The sequence below is a fragment of the Rhinopithecus bieti genome, unplaced genomic scaffold (genome assembly GCF_001698545.2).
Source record: "Rhinopithecus bieti isolate Rb0 unplaced genomic scaffold, ASM169854v2 scaffold_36008, whole genome shotgun sequence".
Taxonomy (NCBI): Eukaryota; Metazoa; Chordata; class Mammalia; order Primates; family Cercopithecidae; genus Rhinopithecus; species Rhinopithecus bieti.
In genome coordinates this window covers 63,033-87,472 of record NW_016816204.1, presented here as the reverse complement: position 1 = coordinate 87,472, position 24,440 = coordinate 63,033, and the positions used below count along the sequence as shown (strand labels likewise).

General features: G+C 37.3%; 1 protein-coding gene and 1 pseudogene across 2 annotated transcripts in view; one reads left to right on the top strand and one right to left on the bottom strand.

Annotated features, from left to right (window-relative positions):
* The window catches only part of ADK (adenosine kinase), a 285,891-nt gene extending 265,873 nt beyond the window's left edge, over positions 1 to 20,018 (top strand). Inside the window, exon 7 of one of the 2 annotated variants that reach the window (XM_017854550.1) lies at positions 19,761 to 20,018. The gene's annotated coding sequence lies outside the window, so the exon portion shown is untranslated. The remainder of the gene's footprint in view (positions 1 to 19,760) is intronic. The other variant, XM_017854551.1, reaches the window with a different exon arrangement.
* A 951-nt stretch (positions 20,019 to 20,969) lies between these two features.
* Positions 20,970 to 21,653, bottom strand: LOC108516848 (ras-related protein Rab-5C pseudogene; annotated as a pseudogene).
* Between the last annotated feature and the right edge of the window lie 2,787 nt (positions 21,654 to 24,440).

Sequence of the window (24,440 nt, the reverse complement as noted above, 5' to 3'; positions counted from 1 at the left end):
TTCATTTCGTTATGTACCCAGTAGTCATTCAGGAGCAGGTTGTTTGCTTTCCATGTAGTTGTGTGGTTTTCAGTGAGTTTCTTAATCCTGAGTTCTAATTTGATTGCACTGTGGTCTGAGAGACAGTTTGTTATAATTTCTGTTCTTTTACATTTGCTGAGGAGTGCTTTGCTTCCAACTCTTTGGTCAGTTTTGGAATAAGTGCAATGTGGTGCTGAGAAGACTGTATATTCTGTTGATTTGGGTTGGAGAGTTCTGTAGATGTCTATTAGGTCTGCTTGGTGCAGAGCTGAGTTCAAGTCTTGGGTATCCTCGTTACCTTTCTGTCTTGTTGATCTGTCTAATGTTGACAGTGGGGTGTTAAAGTCTCCCATTATTATTGTGTGGGAGTCTAAGTGTGTTTGTAGGTCTCTAAGGACTTGCTTTATGAATCTGATTGCTCCTGTATTGGGTGCGTATATATTTAGGATAGTTAGCTCTTTTTGTTGAATTGATCCCTTTACCATTATGTAATGGTCTTCTTTGTCTCTTTTGATCTTTGTTGGTTTAAAGTCTGTTTTATCAGAGACTAGGATTGCAACCCCTGCTTTTTTTTTTTTTTTTTTTTTTCCATTTGCTTGGTAGATCTTCCTCCATCCCTTTATTTTGAGCCTATGTGTGTCTCTGCACATGAGATGGGTCTCCTGAATACAGCACACTGATGGGTCTTGACTCTTTATCCAATTTGCTAGTCTTTTTCTTTTAATTGGGGATTTAGTCCATTTACATTTAAGGTTAAATGCAACCTCCACCTCCCGGGTTCACACCATTCTTCTGCCTCAGCCTCTCAAGTGGCTGGGACTATACGCGCCTGCTAGCACGCGCCAGGCTAATTTTTTGTGTTTTTAGTAGAGATGGGGTTTCACCATATTAACCAGGATGGTCTCGATCTCCTGACCTTGTGATCTGCCCGCCTTGGTCTCCGAAAGTGCTGGGATTACAGGCATGAGCCACTGCACCCAGCCTAATTGTTGTTTTTTTTTTTTAATCAGCTTTGTTAATGTATGTCTCACAACTTACAATACATACATTTTACTTCTACATATATATTATAAACATCATAACCTTGCTGCTATTTTTGTTTAAATTGTCAAATATATATTTTAAAGACTTAATAAGAAAAGCATATTTTACTCATGTATTTATCATTTCTAGTTCTCTTCATTCCTTTTGGTTAGAATTAGATTTCCATCTGGTATCATTTTCCTTCTGCCTAAAGGGCATTCTTTAACATCTCTTGTATTTGGATCTGTTGGTAATAAATTCTTTCAGCTTTTGTATGTTTGAAAACATCTTTATGTGCCAGATATACAGTTCTAGTTTGACAGTTTTTCAGTACATGAAAAATGTTACCCCATTGCCATCTTACTTGCATAATTCTTGATAAGAAATCTGACATTCTTTTGTTCTTCAATATTTCACGTCCCCAATTCCCCAAATTTTGCTGCTTTTAAGATTTTCTGTATGAGGCCAGGTGCAGTGGCTCACACCTGTAATTCCAGTGCTTTGGGAGGTCAAGATGGGAGGATAGCTTTTGAGGCTTGGAGATCAAGAATAGCCTAGGCAACATAGTGAGACCTCATCCCTACAAAAAATACACACACAGAGAGAAAATTATTGATTTTGATCAGTTTAGTTATGATGGGCCTTAGTGTATTCTTCTTCATGTTTCTTATGCATAGGTTTTGTTTAACTTCTTAGAGCTATGAGTTTTTAGTTTTTATTATGAAGTTTTGGAATATTTGCAGCCATTAGATATCTTCAATTGGTTTTCTGACCCTTTCAGGCCACTTGAAGTTGTCTCATAACTCACTGATACTCTTTTTTTTATTTTGTCTCTTTCTCTGTGTTTTATTTTGCATACCTCCTTTGCTGTGCCTTCCATTTTACTAATATTTTCTTCTATAATACCTGAACTGCTATTAATCTCATCAAATAAATAAAGCTAAATATTTCCTACTGCTGGGGCAAGACTTTTCTTAGTATTCCATGGCAGAGAGCACTAAGGGGTCCCTAATCCCAGGTACTACAGCTGTATCAGTTCCTGTTAGGAACCAGGCCACACAGCAGGAGGTGAGTGGTGGGCCAGCAAACATTACTACCTGATTACATTACTTCTGTCAGATTAGCAGAGGATTCTCATAGGAGCACAAACCCTATTCTGAACTGCGCAAGCGAGGGATCTAGGTTGTATGTGTCTTATGAGAATCTAACTAATGCCTGATGATCTGAGGTGCAACAGTTTCATCCTGAAACCATGCCTCCTACCCTTTCCATGGAAAAATTGTCTTCCACAAAAGTAGTCCCTGGTGCCAAAAACATTGGAGACTTTGATGAGAAAAATAGTGAGATTTTCTGCTCTAGGTCTTGAAAATAGCCACTATTTCCAAATACATATGTGCCTCAGGTACTGTTCCCTCTTTTTTTTTTTTTTTTTTTTTTCCTCTTAATACTTTTGGATGTTTCTTTCCCAGGTACTGACCTGGTATATATTTAAGAAAAGACCCTCTACAGAATTCCAGGTTTCTCTGTAAATCTTTCTGTTCTCTGATATTGTGATCTTTCAGCTCTTAACTGCTCTGAAATTCCCAGACTCTCAGTTCTATTTCCTCAACTCACTGGAATCTACTACAGTTCTCCTCCTTATGCCATATTCTGGAAACTCTTGCAATAAACTCTTGTAGTCATATTTTCTCTTTCCATCTCCGTCTACCTTTGGGACTCCAATTAAAATAATAATGATATTAATAATAATAAGAAGAAGAAGAAGAAGAAGCCACTTGTAGTTGACCCATGTCTCAGTGATTCTGTTTTCAATATTTTGTTTTCTATCTGTTCTTCATTTTGAATAATTACTCTCTCCCCTATTTTTTCTTTTTTTCTTTTCTTTTCTTTTTTGAGATGGAGTCTTTTCTGTCACCCAGGCTGGAGTGCAGTAGTGCAATCTTGGCTCACTGCAACCCCCGCCTCCCAGGTCAAGCGATTCTCCTGCCTCAGCCTCCCTAGTAGCTGGGACTGCAGGCACGTGCCACCATGCCCGGCTAATCTTTGTATTTTTAGTAGAGATGGGTTTTCTTTTTTTTTTTTTTTTTTTGAGATGGGTTTTCATCATATTATTTAGGCTGGTCCTGAACTCCTGACCTTGTGATCCTCTTGCCTCGACCTCCCAAAGTGCTGGGATTACAGGTGTGGGCCACTGCGCCCGGGCTCTTTCTTTTTTTTTTTTTTTTTTTTTTTTTCAGTCAAATTCCCATTCTGTTTCCCAAGCTGGAGTGCAGTGGCGCAATATTGGGTCAATGCAAGGCCCGCCTCAGCCTCCCAAGTAGCTGGAACTACAGGACTGGGTGCACCACCATGCCTGGCTAGTTTTTGTATTTTTTCTAGAGACAGGTTTTTCTGTGTTGCTCAGGCTGGTCTCAAACTCCTGAACTCAAGCGATCTGCCTGTCTCGACCACTCAAATTGCTGGGATTGCAGGCATGAGCCGCCACGTCCGTCCTTGAATAATTTCTATTACTCTGAAGTTTACTAATTATTTCATCTACAATGTTAATCTGCCATTAATCTCATCCAGTTGACATTTTATGTCTGACATTGTAGTTTTCATCTCTTGAACCTTGATTTGGGCCTCTTTTACTCATGCTATGGCTCTACATAGTATGCTTATGTTGTCATGTGCTTATGGAATGTTGTTATAACAATTGTTTTAATATCCATGTCTGCTAATTCTATCACTTTTTTTTTTTTTTTTTTTTTTTTTTTTTTTAATTGAGACGGAGTCTCGCTCTGTCACCCAGGCTGGAGTGCAGTGGCTAGATCTCGGCTCACTACAAGCTCCGCCTCCCGGGTTTACGCCATTCTCCTGCCTCAGCCTCCCGAGTAGCTGGGACTACAGGCGCCAACCACCTCGCCCGGCTAGTTTTTTGTATTTTTTGGTAGAGACGGGGTTTCACCGTGTTAGCCAGGATGGTCTCGATCTCCTGACTTCGTGATCCGCCCGTCTCGGCCTCCCAAAGTGCTGGGATTACAGGCTTGAGCCACCGCGCCCGGCTCTATCACTTTTTTTATCTGATTACTGTGTTATTGGTTTTTTCTGATTACCTGGGTATTGGTTCTTTCCTCATACATGTGTACTGAAGACTCCAGAGGAATCCCTTGCATATCTCGATTTCTCACTTTCCACCTCTTTCTTCTTCAAGCAGCTCTCTCCTCTCCAGTACTCTGCCCCAGCATGTGGTAGCCAGCTTGGCCTCCCTGAATGGAAACTACTTGACTCTATTTAGGTTCTTCCTTCTGCTCTGCAGCCTGGGAACTCTATTCAAGGTGTAAGTTTGAGTAATTGTAGCACTTACCTTATTGTGCCCCTTCTTTGTTTATTATCCAATGCCTGAAAATTGTGTTTTCATATATTTTGTTCATTGTTAGTTTTTTAAGATGAGAATATAAATCTACTCCCTGGTCCTTCATAGTGATTGGAAGTGTAAATCTGTATGTTGATTTTGGTTTTTCCCTTTTTCAGGTAACTCGCTTTTTTTTTTTCAAGATTGCCTAATTTTTTTTATTTGAATTTGAGTCTTGGTCTGTTGCCCAGGCTGGAGTGCAGTGACATAATCTCAGCTCACTGCAACCTCCACCTCCTGGGTTTGAATGATTCTCCTGTGTCAGCCTACCCAGTAGCAGGGATTGCAGGCACCCACCACCATGCCTGACTGAGTTTTGTATTTTTTTTTTCTTTTAGTTGAGATGGGGTTTCACCATTTTGGCCAGGCTGGTCTTGAACTCCTGACCTCTAGTGATCCACCCACCTCGGACTCCCAAAGTGCTGGGATTACAGGCGTGAGCCACCGCCCCCAGCCTGAATTTGAATTTGATAATAACTATGATTTATCTCTATGGGAATTCTGTACTGAGTTTTCCTGGAACATTGTATTCATTTTAAACTGTAGATTTCATTCCCAGTTGACTTTCTTGTCCCCAAGTATTGTTTCTCGTTTACTTGACCTATTGGAGTGTCAGAAAATGACCATAACCTTCACTGATAAATGTGTTATGGGGAATATTTGAGTAAAAGCAGAAATTGCAAGTTGTGATGAGAAAGTACAGTAGACCCTTGAACAGTGTGGGGGTTGTGGTCACTGACCCCTTTGAAAATCCACATTCAACTTTTACGTCCTCAAAAGCTTAACTACTAATAGTAGTTAATTGGAAGCCTTACTGATAATGTAAATAGTTGATTAACACGTATTTTGTATACGTATTATATTCTGTATAGTTATAATAAATTAAGCTAAATAAAAGGTAATGTTACAATATATGGAATGAAAATGTATTTATTATTCATTAAGTGGAAATGGATCATCATAAAGTTCTTTATCTCGGTCATCTTCATGTTGAGTGGGCTGAGGAGGGGAAGAAGAGGAGGGGTTGGCCTTCGTGTCTCAGAGGTTTGCAGAGGCAGAAGAAAATCTATGTATAGGTTGACCTGCACAGTTCGAATTCATGTTGTTATAGTATCAATTGTAATCTTAAATTCATCTTCAGGTTGATTTAATGTCAAAATTCCCTCAAATATTATTCTAGACTCTATAAAATGTTCTAGATACCATTTTATCACTGAAAAATAAATGTGAAAGCTCTCAGCTAAGATATAGTTGTTCATCTTTGTGTAATTACTAGTATTGTAATTTTTTGTAATTTCTTAGTCATCTCTGCATAGTGTTTGAATTACATTGTGAGTCCAGTGGGATTTTGTTTAGAAATCTATTCATTACTTCAAATAACATCTCTTTAGGATAGGAAAAAAGGTTCCCAGTTTCAAATAACACTGTAAAGAACTAATCACCTTGCAAGTTTAGGCTTATGAATGGGGAAAATTTTAAACTTTAGGTATTAAAAATATATTTAAGAAATAGATTTTAACAAACGTTCAGTACCTTGTGACTTACCTTGCGTAAACAAGGCCAGCCAAATTTGTACCCTGTTTCATGGATTAGAAATTAAACACTATAAGTGAAAGAATAATATGTCATATCTTGTCAGTAATTTTGTGAGAATCTGAGACTTGTGGTGAGTTTTCCTTTAGCACTCATGCCTGTTTTCTTTTTTAAATTATTTTTTTCAGTTCCTATGTCTCTTTTCCTCTCTTCATTTATTTATAACTCTCTCTTGACCACTTCTATCTGTTTTCAGCCTAGAATTTTACTGCTTTGGAGAATGTGGTTTTTGTGAGGGTATGGTTTTCAGATGTCACTAATGTTTGCTTCTGGAGTAAGGGAAGTATGATTGTGGGTCAGTAGAGGAAATATGGTATGAAGAAATGTACAGCCTTGGCAGTAAATAATAGAATTCATACTTACAAAGAAACAGAAGTATATGTATATTAAAGGCAAGTAAGAATCACTACCAAATGTTTACGTTTTACATCTCCTGCTTTGTTTGCCCTATGGGTTTTTCATACCTATTCCATGAGTAACAATTTTTCTTAGTAAAACTTTCATTTATACTCAGTTACAATTAAATATCTTTGTCAGTAATCTAAAAGCAACAAAGCCCTTAAAATGAGGCAGTGTGATAAATTATAAGACATCTTATCTAAGAAATCCTATATTTGAAATTTTACGTGTCAGTAATGTAGTCTGTGTCCATCGAATTAACAAGTTAGAATGAATTTATAATTAAATTATATCTATTTTTTGGGATTTGGTTATCTTTTGGCAGTATTTACCAAAAGATATGGTTAAACTAAAATGTGACTAGAAATTTAAAAAGATTGCTCAAAATTTCATGCTCAGAATTTAGAACATGTCATCTAGTATTCTTTGCTCTGTCATGAAAAGATTTGAGAAAGTTTCAGTGAAAGTGAATTAAGTTGTTTTGTAATGGTCACCTGATAGAAATTGAAGTAATATATTTTTTAAAAAGGCAAGTGTTACTTACTTAGGCCAGGTGCAATGGCTCATGCCTGAAATTCTAGCCCTTTGGGAGGCCGAAGTGGGTGGATCACCTGAGATCAAGAGTTTGAGACCAGCCTGGCCAAAATTTTTAGTAGAGACCAGCCCATCTTTACTAAAACACAAAATTAGCCAAGCATGGTGGTGCACGCCTTAGTTCCAGCTGCTAGGGAGGCTGAGGCAGGAGATTCACTCGAACCCAGGAGGCAGAGGTTGCAGCAAGCCAAGATCATGCCACTACACTCCAGCCTGGCTGACAGAGCAAGACTCTGTCTGAAAACAAACAAACAAAAAACTTACTTAAAGTGATAGCTTTAAACCTTATTAGACCATGGAACAAGGCTTTGTAACATAATTTATGCTGTTACAATAAGTACACTTGGGCAGAGTAAGTGAACTAATATTTTTTTATAATTTAAGCTAGTCTGTGAATGACAGTTGATTAAATAATGTCACAGCTCTTTATATATAGCATTTAAATAGAGTTCAAAGTATTTTTGGAATTTATTAATTTATAATATTCTTCTAAGATTATTAAAGAAGTGGGATAGCTAAACTGTGTCTCGCCTTTTATCACTGTTCCAAGTGCAGTTTTGAACTCTTATGTGTTAGAACTCCCATTATATTGGTCAAATCGATGATCACCATATGATCACCATATGACTTTATTCCTGCATTTTTGTCTCAAATTTTTAACTATCCTATTCTGGACTGCTTAATTAACTTCTTTAGGGATTAACTATGAATATTTAAGCCTTTATTTTACAATGTCCTTGCAGGTGACCTTAACTATTTCATTTATAAATACAGAGAATAAAATGAAAAAAAATCTGTAGAGTTGTTTGTTCTATTTGGAGCTTTTCATGTTGGTGTAAAATTCCTGACACTTAACACATATGAATCTTTTTCACCCATGTTTAGTAATTTTATTTGACAGTCACTTCAAGTGAAGCCCAAACTGTCTTAACATTTGAGTTAAGCAAAGACATCTTTGCTTAAATGTAACATGTAGAGGTGAACACAGGCATGCCTTGGAGATATTGTGGATTCAGTTCCAGACCACCACAATAAAGCAAATATCATAATAAAGAAAGTCACATGAATATTTTGGTTTTTGAATTCATATAAAAGTTATATTTACACTATACGGTAACTCTCAAATGTGTGCAGTAGCATTACACCTTTAAAAATTACATACTTTAATTAAAATACTTTGTTGCTAAAAAATGCTAATGATCATCTGCGCTTTCAGTGAGTAATAATCTTTTTGCTATTGGAGGGTCTTGCACTAGTGTTGATGGCTGCTGACTGCTCAGGGTGGTGGCTTCTGAAGGTTGGGGTAGCTGTGACAATTTCTTAAAATAAGATAACAATGAAGTTTGCCACATCAATTGACTCTTCTTTCATAAAAGATTTCTCTGTAGCATACAATGCTGTTTGATAGCATTTTACTTATAGTAAAACTTCTTTGAAATTGGAGTCAGCCCTCTCTAACCCTGTTGTTGCTTTAACAATTATGTTTATGCAGTATTCCGAATTTTTCATTGTCATTTCAACAGTGTTCATAGCGTGTTCACCAGGAGTAGATTCCATGTCAAGAAACCACTCTCTATGTTCATCTATAAGAAGCAATTTCTCATCCATTCAAGTTTTATCATGTATTTGCAGCAATTCAGTCCTGTCTTCAGGCTTCACTTCTAATACTAGTTCTCTTGGCTATTTCCATCACATGTGCAGTGACTTCTTCCACTGAAGTCTTGAAGCCCTCAAAGTCATCCACGAGGGTTGGGATCCACTTCTTCCAAACTCCTATTAATGTTAATATTTTGACCACCTCGCATGAATCATGAATGTTCTTTTTAAGACAGAGTCTTGCTCTGTCACCCAGGCTGGAGTGCAGTGGCGCGATCTTGACTCACTGCAAGCTCCGCCTCCTGGATTCACGCCATTCTCCTGCCTCAGCCTCCCGAGTAGCTGGGACTACAGACACGTGCCCCCATGCCCGGCTAATTTTTTGTATTTTTGGTAGAAATGGGGTTTCACTGTGTTAGCCAGGATAGCCTCAATCTCCTGACCTCATGATCCACCCGCCTCGGCCTGCCAAAGTGCTGGGATTACTGGCATGAGCCACTGCGTCTGGCTTCTTTATTTTTTTTAGACAGGGTTTTACTCCTGTCACCCAAGCAGAGAAATGCAGTGGCACAATCACTGCACATTGTAGTCTCAACCTCCCAGGCAGGCTCAAGCAATCCTCCCACCTCATCATTTATTTTATTTTTGTAGAGATGAGGGTTTTACCATATTGCTCAGGCTGGTCTCGAACTCCTGTGCTTAAGTGATCCTCCCAGTGCGACCTCCCAAAGTGCTGGGATTATAGGTGTGAGCCACCATGCCCAGCCCATGAATGTTCTTAATGACAACTAGAATGATGAATTATTTTCAGAAGGTTTTCAATTACCTTGTCCGAACCCATCAGAGGAGTCACTATGACAGCTATAGCCTTATGAAATATATTACTTAAATAAAATTTGAAAGTCACAAATTACTCATTGATTCATGGGCTGCAGAATGAATGTTGTTTTAGCAGCCATGAAAACAACATTCATCTTCTTGTACGTCTCCATCAGAGTCCTTGGGTTACCAGATGCATTGCCAATGAGCAGTAATATTTTAAAGGGAATCTTTTTTTCTGAGCAGTAGATCTCAACACTGGGCTTAAAATATTCAGCATACCGGCCAGGCGTGGTGGCTTATGCCTGTAATCCCAGCACTTTGGGAGGCCAAGGCAGGAGGATCATCTGAGGTCAGGAATTTGAGACCAGCCTGGCCGACATGGTGAAACCCCATCTCTACTAATAATACAAAAATTAGCTGGGCATGGTGGTGCATGCCTGTAATCCCAGCTACTTGGGCGGCTGAAGCAGGAGAATTGCTTGAACCCAGGAGGTGGAGGTTGCAGTGAGCCAAGATCACGCCATTGCATTCCAGCCTGGATGACAAGAGTGAAACACTGTCTCAAAAATAAAAAATAAATTCAGCATACCATACTCAAACAGGTGTGCATTCATCCAGGCTTTGTTATTTCACTGATAGAACACAGGCAGAGCAGATTTAGCATAATTCTTAAGGGCTCTAGGATTTTTAGAATGGTAAATGAGCACTGACTTCAACTGAAAGTCACCAGCTGCATTAGCCCCTAACAGAAGAATCGTCCTATCCTTTGATTGAAGCTTTGAAGCCAAGCATCTACTTCTTTTTAGCTGTAAAAGTCTTCAATGGCATCTTCTGCCAGTGGAAGACTCTTTTGTCTATGTTGACAATCTGTTGTTCAGTGCAGCCACCTTCATCAATGATGCTAGCAAGATCTGGGTAACTCATCAGCACCTGCTATTTTACCTTGCACTTTTATGATATGGAGATGGCTTCTTTCTTTCAGCCTCACAAATCAGCCTCTCTTAGCTTCAGACTTTTCTTGCACAGCATCCTCACCTCTCAGCCTTAATAGAATTGAAAAGAGTTAAGGCTATGCTCAGGATTAAGTTTTGACTTAAGAGAATGCTGTCCTGGTTTGATCTTCTATACAGACCACTAAAACTTTCTCCATGTCAGCAATAAGCTTATTTTACTCTCTTATTCCTGTGTTCACTGGAGTAGCACTTTTAATTTTCTTCAAGAACTTTTTCTTTCCGTTGATAACTTACCTGTTTGCTGTGAGAGGTCAAGCTTTCAGCCTGTCTCACCTTTCCATATGCCTTCCTCACTAAACTCCATCATTTCTAGCTTTTAATTTAAAGTGAGAGACATGCAACTCCTCCTTTCACTTGAAGAATTAGAGACCATTGTAGGATTATTAATTGGCCTAATGTCATTATTGTTGTGTCTCAAGAAATAGGGAGGCCTTAGGAGAGATAGAGAGATGGGGTAATGGCCAGCTGGTAGAGCAGTGAAAACACAACATTTATCAGTTAAGTTCACCATCTTCTATGGGTGTGGTTTGTGGCATCCCAAAACAATTACAATAATAATATCATAGATCAGTGATCACTATAAAAGATATAATAAAAGTTTGAAATATTGAAAGAATTACCACAATATGACAGAGATCCAAGTGAGCACATTCTATTGGAAAATAATGACACCATAGACTTACTCAAGGCAGGCTTGCCATAAACCTTCGATTTGTTAAAAAATTAAAATAAAAATAAATAAAAAATAAAAACAAACAAAAAAACCCCATGATATCTGTGAAGTGCAATAAAATAAGGTATGCTCATACCAAAACAGACTTAATTATTGCTATTTCTTACCATTAGTATTAGAGTTCAGTTTCTAATGTTTTCCATTTTCCATATGTTATTGATGTTCATTAAGTTACACACATTATTTACTGTTGTTACTTCCACCTTAGTAGGGAGAATCTTTGATTTTTGCTGGATAAATTTTCAAACAAGAGTGTGGGCCGGGCGCGGTGGCTCAAGCCTGTAATCCCAGCACTTTGGGAGGCCGAGACGGGCGGATCACGAGGTCAGGAGTTCGAGACCATCCTGGCTAACACGGTGAAACCCCGTCTCTACTAAAAAATACAAAAAGCTAGCCGGGCGAGGTGGCTGGCGCCTGTAGTCCCAGCTACTCGGGAGGCTGAGGCAGGAGGGTGACAGAGCGAGACTCCGTCTCAAAAAAAAAAAAAAAAAAAAAAAAAAAAGAGTGTGATTATAGGCTGGGCGTGGTAGCTCATGCCTGTAATCCCAGCACTTTGGGAGGCTAAGGGGGGCAGATCATTTGAGGTAAGGAGTTCCAGACCAGCCTGGCCAATATGGTGTAACTACATTCTACAAAAATATAGAAATTAGCCAAATATGGTGGCACATGCCTGTAATCCCAGCTACTTGAGAAGTTGAGGCAGGAGAATGGCTTGAACCTGGGAGGCAGAGGTTGCACTCCTGCCTAGGTGACAGTGAGAGTCTCCATCTCAAAAAAAAAAAAAAAAAAAAAAAAAAAAGGAGTGTGATTATAGAAATCCTATTTGTGTTTATTTTAATTTCTCTAGAATTTGTTTTCTTCAGTAAGTAAAATTCTAATACTAGTTTTTTTAGAGTAACACTGTGATTTTTATACAGAAAGACTTCTTCCAAATTGGAGAATGTACTCCTTTATTCCTATAATTTTTCTTAAGTCTTACTTTTGGCAGCTACCAAAAGTAAAACTCCCTACCGAGATTGAGAAGAAATCTTTGGGAATATTAAAGTAATGTAATTTTTCATTACACGGACTAACCTTTTTACTATGAAGAATTGGGATAGTATTGGTTATAGAAGCTTAGAGCCCTAAAGATAAAGATTGGTAGATTTTGTGTTATGGACTTGTGGCACTATAACAAAGTCTGGGAATTTTATGTGAGATTGGAAACCACACTATGTGCTAATTGCTTCTGAATGGTAAGAAAATAAGCATATGTATAGCATTTAGTTGTTAAGACAGTAGGCACTTATGCAGAGCCCCAAATGAATTAAATTGTCTACTGAAATATTTTCACTTCTGTTTTCTTTATGTATTTTAGACCAATCAGCAGTTGCTTGAGAAAATGAAATGTTTACTAAATCTCTTTAATAAACATTTTTAAGAGTGGAAAAACTTATAAACATTCGGATGGCAGTGTACATTTTTATGTGTTAGTTGTCATATCTTTGAAATTGTGTGTAAACTGGACATAAACAATCGAGTGTCTGCAGAAGGGTATCTGTCTTCCAACATATTTACTGAACATATTATAGAATCTTTATAGTTTAATGTGATTTACCCCACATGTTCTGTTGTTGCTGTCTTTTCAGATAAAGTTGAATCTAATCTTTCTTAACAGCTTTTATTGAGGTATTTATGTACCATTGAGTTCACTCATTTAAAAAATATCATTCAGTGGCTGTTAGTGTATTTAAAGAGTTCTGCTACCATCACTGTAATCTAATTTTTGAACATTCTCATCACCACAAAAGGAAACATTACACCCATCAGCAGTAATGCTCCATACCCCCTGGATTTAATCTTATGTCCACATTTCTTGTAATAGTTTCAGCGATATCTAGTTATTATGACTACAAACAATACAATTGTTCCTGATTACACAAATAATGTATTTATGTCTTTATTGTTGGCATGTAATGGAAGACATAATAAGTCTACTTTGATCTCTTGCTCTTGCCTGTTTCTCTATTACAAGTGTTATAAAGAGTCTTTTAAGCTTTTGTTCATAAATATAAATATATATATACACATACATATATACACACACACATATATATATGTATGTAATGCTACCATGTTTGAGGGTCATGAGGGTCAGTTCTTTGAAATACCAGTTTTTTTCTGATTTGGCTGGATGACATGGTACATCAAGCTTAAAAAAACTATTTGGTAAATTGGTATGAAAAAATGAGAGAACAACCTTTTTCCTTTCTGGTACATAGCAGGAAGGCAAGTTCTTGTATGAACCCATATGTCCTGTTACCCATTTTCAGACCAATATTGGTTTCTCATCTATATAATAGGGATCTTTTGACTCTAACCTCTTAAATCTATCGTGTGTTTTCTTTCTTCACCTTGAAAATAGCTTCTTGAAGCCCCAGACTTCTAGAGCACATTCATATTAACTAACATTGTCCTGGTTTACCAGTTAGGGATCTTAGTAAATCCTAACTAGTTGAAGATGTTCTGAAAGATATATTGCTGCTTTTTAAAATCTTATTTATCTTGTTCTCTATACAGATTTCTGGCACAAGGTTTTTTTTTTTCAATTGTAGTAAGTCCATGGATGCTTTTCTCTATAAGTTTCCCATTTTCCCTTATCACACCTTCACTGCAAACATCTAATTTCTGTCCAGTCTCTCAACTCTTTCCAGCTCTGCTGTCCTAACTAATCATTTTTTGTATTCATCTTTCAAAGTATTTGTTTCTGTCTTCATTCTATAAATGACAAGATTATTTAAGATTATTTTGTATTACAGAAATAGTAAAAATCAAATAAAATATCAAATGTAGACTAGTCCACCAATAATATTTTATTTCATCTTTTCCAGAGAAGTACACATATAGTAAAGTAAATGAGCATTATATGTTTTATTATTTATCCTTAATAATATTTTTTTCACAGATACGTTGCTTCTTGTAAGTTTAACTTTTTAAATGTGAAAACTACAATAAACTAAGTTAAATATTAAAAATATTTTACTTACTAAAGTCAACTGATGTTTTCCTGGTAGATTGATAGGCTTCTTGTGGTGGTTTTTAATCATTTGCAAGTTTTGAGCCCATTTCTAAAACTTTTCTCATTGTAAATATATATTTCCTTTCTTATATTAACTGAGAATTTGTTTTTATAAAAATAAAGTGGGGAATCAGACTCAAGGTGAAACGTTGTAGACTTAGTGTCAGCAATAAGCAGAATTACTTAAAATCATTCAAATATCTTTTATTCCTTTGTTGTCTTTTCAAAAGCAGTACATTTTAACCACATTAATATAACTGAAGACTTTTTAAGGCTTTGTTTTCCTTTATAGATATTCCCTAATTTCATTTTTATTTCAGTCTGTCAGGGTTGTGATTGTGATGTTTTAAGGTAAACTGTAGTGTTTTCACATCCTCAGATGAACTGATTTCGGAAAATACTTTGTAGGAAGTTTTTTTGTATAGTATGTAGACACATTGGTAAAAATCAGTATGTCCACTGGCTTATTAGTTTCACAGATGCTTCCATAATTCTTAGTGTACTCTTGGGTATATTAAATTATCATATCCTGACAGCAATCCTGAAACATGCCAGTCTTATAAAGCCTTATTTCTGAGAACTAAAGCAAGGCATCAGCGAACCATATCTGACATGCCGTGTTAATTTCCATAACTATCATTTCTGGGAGGTGGTAGGATTTCTAAGGCATGGAGAATCTCAGTAAATCTACTTAAAAAAAAAAAAAAGCAAAGTATCTATTTTATTCTTGGGTTTCCAATCACGAGACCTGACTGCTTCAGTCCCACTTAAATAATTTCAAAATAGTGATAAGCATATTTTCTCTTATAGATTAAATATTTACTCACATGCACAATATATCAAAACATTTTGAATTCTGTATTCTTAGTGTTGGGTGTTCATGTTGTGAATGAAAACCTCATCCTGTTACTTCATAGCATATTTATATATACAAATAATTTTTGCCTTAAGTAGGAAAGAAACAGCTGAAAGATACATAGGTTATTTTGCTTTTTAAAATTTTAGCAAACTATTCTTTGAATCTTCTGTGTGTTTGGGACTGTTTGTAGAGGAAAATTTCATCAAGCAACATTTTGGGAACATTGGTGTTTTGTACTCTTTCCCAAATAAACTTAAACTTGTACTCCTCAAAATAAAATGTTTCTTTGTATATTGTTACCTGCAAGTTATTGATAATGGAAGGAACACCTTTTCAATCCTTAGTCCCCTTTCCCCCAACACAGCTTTTAGATTGTAGATAAACTTCCCAGCTCAGTAATTAACTGAGCTCAGTCATTGCACCCTGTATCATGTGATTTTTTTTCCAGTGGAATACATTATTAGAGCACTTACACAGCCAGTCTAGCTGCAGCAGCCCAGGCGGCAACAGCAGTGCCATTTTTCACAAAGAAAATGTTGAACAGGAGCCAAATGTTTGGTGGCAGTCTGTTGCTAGGAAATCAAGGTCCTGAGGCGATTAATGACAAAGCAAGCAATAACAAGAAGGCAGAATTACAGATTTAAAAGAGAAAAAAGTGGTTGGTGTTATAATTACCCAAAGAAATCCGCACTCATTAAATTGGCTGTTTTTATGATTGACTTTAATTGGAGGTTAGCTCAGATATTTAGCTCCTTTCCCACCCCTTTAAACACACACAGGCACATAATCTGTAGAACTGCAGACTTGTTTTTCTAAGCATTGAGAGGAGCTTGCCCTGTAATTTGATCCCCACTGACAGATGCATTTTCTATGCTGCCATTTTGAATTAACCTATTGTAGAACAATTTTCTTCAGCCCTGTTGAATAAAACATCCAGTCTGATTACCTCCGATGGATTTGATAGAGTAAAAGAATGTACTTCTCATTGAAGTAGATTGTTTGCATGGACTCTACTGATTTTGAACTCTGCCAGTAAGCACAATCATTTGTAATAAATTTTCAAAGAAATTTGTGAGGAAAAGGTAATGAGAGTCACCCTTTTATAGTTTAATGTTTGGACACCTCCATCAAAATAATATAATTCTTATAAGACAGTGTTATTTTTCCAGTAAGCTTTTCACGTGGTTTTAGAAAAACATTCTGAATCTTCATTTAGACTATTCATATATTTAGGAATAGAGTCTTGTATTTACACACTCTAAAATGACCATTCTTCCTCCCCAACAACAGTATTTTAGTGCAAGACTCAATATGCAAAGCACTCTATTGCAAAAATATTTTTGGTATGTACAATATTTAAAGTGATTTTAAGATTGGTCTATTTCAATCTTTGAAGTATTTCCCCCCCCCCAAAAATCCCTTATTTAAATTTGTTAGGGTGTGATAAAGCATGTTACTAGAAAAGCATCAATCAGTCTTTCAGGTACAATACCAGAGGAACCATCACAGTGTATTCACCTTTCTCAAAAGCTTTAAAAATGAAGTTACATGATGCCTCTGCTCTCCAGATTTCTAATCAAACCCTGGAACAAAAGAGCCAAGCACATTCTATCTGACAATGAACACACTGCTAATCAGATGCCAATGCCAAGCTGTCTGCTTTGTTAAATACTTAGCTTCCTAGAGGCAGGAAGACAGCTGCTATAAGTATGATGAAATTTTGTAGTTCAATCTATTTTTGCTACCCTTGGGCTACCAAGATACTGTTAATTTAGACCACCCCAATTGGTACACTTTAGGGAGTTTTTTAAAGAGTTTGTAATTAAAATGATAAAACATCGTTATTACATTGAAGACCTTCTGTAAGTTTTACATTTGGCAGATACCTACTGAGATAACCTCAGCATGTAATTTACAATGATGTAATGGTTGTAATTGCATTTTAGAAAAAGAGAGAACTATAGGAGCCAAGTGCTTCCATTAGAAGAGTTTTTAAATCTGCTTCTGTTTCATTTAAATCTACTTCTATCCCCAAATTACTTACCTATAATTGACTATGGCAGCTATAAACCTTAAGATGCTATCTGAATATTTTTTAAAAGTTATCACCCTAGACACTGCCACCAGGGGAAGGAAGCTAAAATCTTAAAGTTCTTAACTGATGATGATACTGCCAGTAGGTAGATTATATTCCTTAGCCCTACATAGTTAACTACTTACCCCAGATAATACTGCCTTTTGGGACATGATTCTCAAAACCTGTAGTATGTGAAACCTGTAGGCTTAGCACACTATTAATTGTAAATAAAATGGAAACTTTCGTACTCTGGTGGTTGGGGTTGGGAAGGGGAAAGAGACAGTACAAATAAGCAACCTGGACATTTTTATTGTTTTTTTCTTATCTGTTAGTCTACTTGAAGAGCTATCCTTGAAAGTGAGTGCTTTAGATCTATGAAACTGGGCAGCTGTCATACCACATCTATTAAGACCTAATAATCGGCCGGGCGCGGTGGCTCAAGCCTGTAATCCCACACTTTGGGAGGCCGAGACGGGCGGATCACGAGGTCAGGAGATCAAGACCATCCTGGCTAACACGCTGAAACCCCGTCTCTACTAAAAAAAAAATACGAAAAACTGACTGGGCGAGGTGGCGGGCGCCTGTAGTCCCAGCTATTCGCGAGGCTGAGGCAGGAGAATGGCGTAAACCTGGGAGGTGGAGCTTGCAGTGAGCTGAGAGCCAGCACTGCACTCAGCCTGGGCGACAGAGCGAGACCTCCGTCTCAAAAAAAAAAAAACAAAAAAAACCCCAAAAAAAAAAACCTTCATCCTAATAATCACATAATTAATATAGCAAATGAATAGACTGTAAGGTAGTTTTCTATTTTTTTTTTTTTTGTTACTACACTGTGGTTTTGTTTTTAATAAATAGTTTTGGCTTTATTTTAAACAATTAAAAATTCAAAACATTTTTATGACCAAAGCTTATAGGTTCCATCCTTGGAAAAAATATTTTATAAATACAGAAAATAGTTGCTTAGAATTGGAATCCAACTCTGTTGACCATGAACAACTTCAAAGTTGATCTCATAATCTTGCATGTTGTGGAATAATACCACGAAAAAGTTAATTAAAGAATTTAGATGTTTGTTCTCCTGTCTAGAACTCAATAACTTTTAAGTAGTAACTCTCCCTACAGTTTAACTGTTAAGCAGTTTAACTCTTCTGACAGTTTTAGGTTTTATTCTGTGAAGACTCATGATTTTAATTTTGCATCCTTATTTTCAGTTGTTTCAGGTATTGAAATTACAAATGATGGGAAAGAAAAGTGGTTGACTACAAAGGGGATACAAAAGGCAATTTTTAGGGTGATGTACTGTTCTGTATGGTACTATGGTAGTGGATATGTGATTCTATGCATTTGTTAAAGCCCCAAGAACTGTAAATCACAAAGGGTTAATTTTAATGTATGCAGGTATTTTAAATGTTAGGGATTTCAGGATGGAATGCAAGCTGTAACAAATGAATCTAATTGTATTACAAATGTATGGCATAACTTCACTGAGTAGGTGGGGGAAAAGGAGCTGACTTCAGTAACTTTGGAAAATGGTATTTTGACTGGACAATGTAAAGCTAATGACTAAGGAACACTATAGAAACACTGTATTCTAGTTGGTAAATTTGTTTCTCATAACGATATGGGTTAACAGTTCTGAACCCCTTTACATGTATCCTGGGGTTGAACAAATAAGTAAATGGATGATGAATGGTGGAAGCTAGATTTCTCACTATCAGGAAGGGATGTTACAGATAAATAAACAAGAGGGGAGAGCCAGAATGAAACCTGTGGTACTGAATTAGAGTTGGAGATATAAGTATTTACCCATGTTTAGCTTAATATATGTAGATGGATAGATGCAGAAATAATCATAGATACATGTGTATATGTGGATTAGTATACATGCATATGTTTCCTAGCTGTGTTCACTGAGAAGGCCTAGAAGCAGTGATATCCCAGTAGCCACAAACACATCCAACGCTCATATCCCGGTTTGTAAATCCTATTCTCCAATAAAAGGATCCAGGACTCCTTTTAAATATGACTGATTCTGGGGCTGGTGATGGGAAAATACAACATAAGCATGGAATATCTTGTAGTGCCAGAAGGCAAGAGATTTCTTAAAAATAATAAAGATTAAGCATGCCAAAAGGGACACATGAGCCAACATGAAAGAATTCCCAATGGCCATAGCTGGAATAATTAGAGCAACAAAATAAAACATGTAGCATTGGATTAAGGATAATTTATTAAATAAATATACATGAGTTCATGGTGTTATGTATAAATTGCATAAATAAATAAATGGAAGAGAACAGATAAATCTCCCTGACAGAAGAATTCCAAATAACATATTGCCCCCTCCAGAAGGTGGATCCTACTTCCCTTCTCCTTGAGAGTATGAGCTGGATTGAGTGAGTCAGATCCAAAAATTGAGTTTGGAAGACAGCGAAATACTGACTTGACTGTTTCCATTGGAGAAAGCTGGTAAACAGTTATGTTAACTAAGTGATTAAGGTTAACATCACAAATGGGAAGTCATGTTGATGTGAAAAGGTGGAAACTTCATCTCTCTGATATTCTTTCCCTAAACCTGTAGCCTCAATCTAATCATCAGGAAAACATCAGACAAATCCCAGCTGATGGACATTCTACCACATAAGTTGAGCATTCCTGAAAACTGTCAAGATTGTGAACAACGAAGAAAGACTTCAAACATCTCACTGACAAGAAGAGACTACAGAGTCATAACAACTAAATGTTACATGGTTTCCTGGATCGGGTCCAGAATAGAAATAGGATATTAGTGTAAAAACTGGTGAAATCTAAATAAAGTCTTAACTTCAGTCAATGATCCACCAACATTGGTTTCTTGATTTGGACAAATGTGCCTTAGCGTCTTAGCGTAAGACGCTAAGATAGTGATATTAGAACAAATTGAATGAGGGGTACACAGGAAGTCTGTATATTATACTTGTAATTTTTCTGTATATCTAAATTCCCAAATTAAAAAAAAATTATTTGAGGTCGATCAATGGGCTGACTATATTGACAAGATACTGATAGGTTACGTGTTGAAAAAAAAAATCCAATATAAAATAGAGAAAAAGTCAGTTCCATCCCTTCCCACTCCCCCTTTACCTACCTACTTCCCAATACTCATCATTGTGATTTGGTCAGAACAGGGCTTAGTGCCAGAGGTCAGGGTGACTGAGGGTGGAGGAGTTGTGGGCAATGGGTTCATGGCTGTCACAATAATGCTGTGGCAATTCTGTGGTTTCCCAGCTGGGAGTTAGGAGTGGGGGAGGGCTGCAGCCTGATGACAACCAGCTGAAGTAAGAGCTGCCTCTCCCTTCCCTAGCTGCTCCATCACCTGAACCCAAGACCACGCCAAATAAGGTATGGATGCGGATGCTCTTGCTGAGTCTGTTCTGCAAGAGGCAAAGAAAGGGTAGTTGCTCCAACCCCACCTTCCTCATATACAAGGGTGAGGGGAACAGGAGCATGTGGCTGCTACTAGCAAAGGAAAAGTAGGAGAGCAATAGAAAGGGGAGGAAGTGGGAAGAGCAGAAAATCAATATTATTTAAAAAGTGACCGAAGACTTAAAATTGAATTAGTATTTGTACAGAAAGGTGCAGGTAGAATAACTCACTCTGGCCCATGATCAAAATTATGTGGAGAAATCATGATGGGCCCCTTCCCCTGTCCCCAGTGGTGGCCCCAGTTACTGAGTGCGATTGGTTAGAATGGATTCCAGTCTAGTCGTTCAGGCAGAGAAGGTAGTTGCAGTGGGCAGGCAAGAGAGGCTCAGTTGCTGCAGCAGTGGCTCTTGCTTGCTGGATGGTTCTCCTGGAGGTTTCAGCCTGGAGCACCAGATGCATTCTGGGGCTTATTTTTAGGAATCTTCTTAGCTATCGCCATGAAAATTTCATTTACATTCATTGCAGTCTTTGCTGATGTCTCCACAGTCAACTGTTGTCGTCTGCATAGTACTGTGCTTCCTGGAATTCCAGGGCTCTCTTGCTGGCCAGGTCTGCCTTGTTACCCACAAGTACAGTGATGATGTTGGGGCTGGCCTGCCTTTCTAGCTCCTTCACCTGTTTCTTGGCTGGTGCAAATGTATCTTTTTTGGTGATTTCATAGTACAGCAGGGCTGGGCTACCATACTGTTCCTGTCCAGTGCTGCCCCAGATCTTGACTATTGTGTTGTCTAAGCAGACAGTCTGTGTAAGGAACGCTGCTCTGATTATGCTCTCCTGGTACTCTTGAAATTGTCCCTTGACAAAGTGGAGGACAAGGCTGGATTTGGCCACCACAGACTCATTGTTCCCAGTGGCTGGTCCACTAGGTTGTGTGCTGTGCCTCACCGACCCGCCACTACCCGTCCAGCTGTCATGGTACCAGAGAGCATGCGGACGGGAGCCATTGCTATGCAAAGAGGCACTTAGTTGGGGAGGGGGTCTCCAAGAAAACTCAAGGGCAGTAGCATTACTTAGGGCTCAGACAGGCTCCACTTCTCTCCCCCCACCCCCAGCGATTTCTCCAAATAAAAATTTTACTTAAACACAAAGACCATGTATGTACTTAAACACCTATCTAAAGAAATAAAATATGGCCGGGCATGGTAGCTCATGCCTGTAATCCCAGCACTTTGGGAGGCCAAGGCAGGTGGATCACCTGAGGTCGGGAGTTCATGACCAGCCTGACCAACATGGAGAAATCCTGCCTCTACTAAAAATATAAAGTTAGCCGGGCATGGCAGCACACGCCTGTACTCCCAGCTACTTGGGAGGCTGAGGCAAGAGAATTGCTTGAACCCAGGAGGCGGAGGTTGCAGTGAACCGAGATCCTTGCCACTGCACTCCAGCCTGGGCAACAAGAGCAAAACTCCGTCTCAAAAAAAATAAAAAAATTAAAAAAAATAATTCGCCTGCCTCTCTTCACCCCAGAGGGTAACCATTATCCTACATTTTATGATTATGATTCCCATGCTTTTCTTTATAGCTTAACCATGTGTGTATCACTAACTGTTCTATCATATCTCATAACCTCTTACATAGTTTCCTTTTTTTGTCATGTTTGCTATGTTCTGGATAATTTCTTCAGATCTATCTTCTGATATTGCTAATTGTGTCTTCAGCAGTGTCTCATATTCTGTTTTACCTGACATTGAATTTTACATAATAATCATTACTTCTGTTTTCATTTCTTCCCCTGAAATCAGTTTACTTTATCATTTTGATAGACTCACTTCATTCTCATGTATACAATCCTCTTATTTATTTAAATAAATTAAACTTATTTTCTATTTTGTGCCTAGCCTAATATTTAAAGCTTATGCAGTTCTGATTTTGCTGTCTATTGTTTCCTCTGGCTGTTACTCAAACTGCCTTATTTTCCTGTGTGTTAGCTTGTATTCGTTATTTGTGGTGATTTCTGAGACTGAGATTAAGATATGTTTCCAAAGAGAGTATTTACATTTGAATCTGCCAAAAGCCGGGGATACTGTCAACCTGGGAACACATTCAAATAAATGTTGAGCTTAAAGTTTTGTGGGCTGCATAGGTAACATGAGTTCCAGATCCATAAACCTTCATGAGGGTGGGCTTGTGGTTTAATTTTCAGAAAAGATGTATTTACCTCCACCCAGCATCAAGTTTTGAAAGAAGTTAATTTCTTTGCTTATTCTTTCTATAGGGTAGACATCATTCTATTCAGCTCTTACACTAAACATATGTGTAGCTCTTTAGGATCCCAACTTTATGTGGAGAGTCTAATTAGACTTCCTGTCTTTAATATACCCTAGAATTTATCCCCTAAACCTTGGGTTCAGTAGTGTCCTGGTAAATATTTTAAAACTGGCTCTCCAGGGCCAAAAAAAAAATCCTACTTTCTCACATTTTTCTATTTCGCACTATGGCTGATTTCACGATACCAACCTGAAGTCACTGAACGTGGAGTTGGGAAAAGATATGTACAGTTAGCTTTCTCGAGCCGGCTCCAGTGTATCACTGCCAGTTCTGTACATGGCTGTGAAAACTGAAGCTCAATGCACAGGGCTTGGCATATCCCTCAGAATGAAAGACATCTAAGTGTTTGCCTACCCCGCTGGATTTCCATTTTTACTTTGTTTTAACCTTTTGAGTATTGTGTGTCAACTCAGCAATATACTTCAAAAAAAGATTATTTTGTTTTCTTTTTATTTTAACCCAGCATTTGTTGTTATTTTTAGCAAAAGGCCTGTTAGGGTACCTATTTAGTCAGAAATAGAAGTCTCTGTTCTTGTTTGTAAATATAATGTATTATTTTTCTTTTTGGGGAAATATAGAAAGAAATAGATGTCTCTGTTCTTGTTTGTAAATTTAATGTATTTTTCTTTTTTGAGAAATAGAGAAAAGTATGGAGAATATTAAAATTATCCATAATCCTATCATATGTTCATTTTACATGCATGTATGTCTCCATACTTTTTATATAATTTGCATTGTATCTATTTCATAATATGATTTTTGTTAATACATAATGAATGTTTGCTCATGCCGTTAACTATTCCTTTAAAACAGCCCCCATTATATATGAGAGTAAACATAAAATGCTGCACAGATAGGAATTAGTATAATTCAGAAATTGAGTCTGTATTGCATTTGGAAATAATTTTGTCAAAGTTATTCATGCCACATTATTAATAATTGCAAAATATCAGAAACCATATAAATGACCCATTCTAGAAGATTGGTTGAATATACTCTGGAACATACAATAGACTACTATGTTGATAAAAGCTATCTGTTTTTATAAATATATGGAGTAATTTCCAGGAAATATCACATGAAACAAAAAGCAGAAACAAATACCCATAGTGCTACTTGTCATACAAGAAAAAGGGAGAATTAAAGAATGTGTATGTTCAGGAAGGATAAAGCAGAAAACAATAAAATTAGTTACAAGAGGTAGAAGGGAAAGTGAAGTGGAAGGGATGTGGAGGGGAGTGAGACTTGGATATTGGGGTGTACTTTCTTGGCATATTTTCAACTTTTGAAAGCATGTTAATGTCCAACATATTCAAACAGTTAAATAAAAATGATATCACTGGAACAGGGACCTAAAATTGTAAACAAACAAATGAACTTAATTCATTTTTTATTTTTTAATTCTATTTATGTATTTATTTATTTATTATTATACTTTAAGTTCTGGGATGCATGTGCAGAACATACAGGTTTGTTACATAGGTATACATGTGCCATGGTGGTTTGCTGCACCCATCAACCCATCATC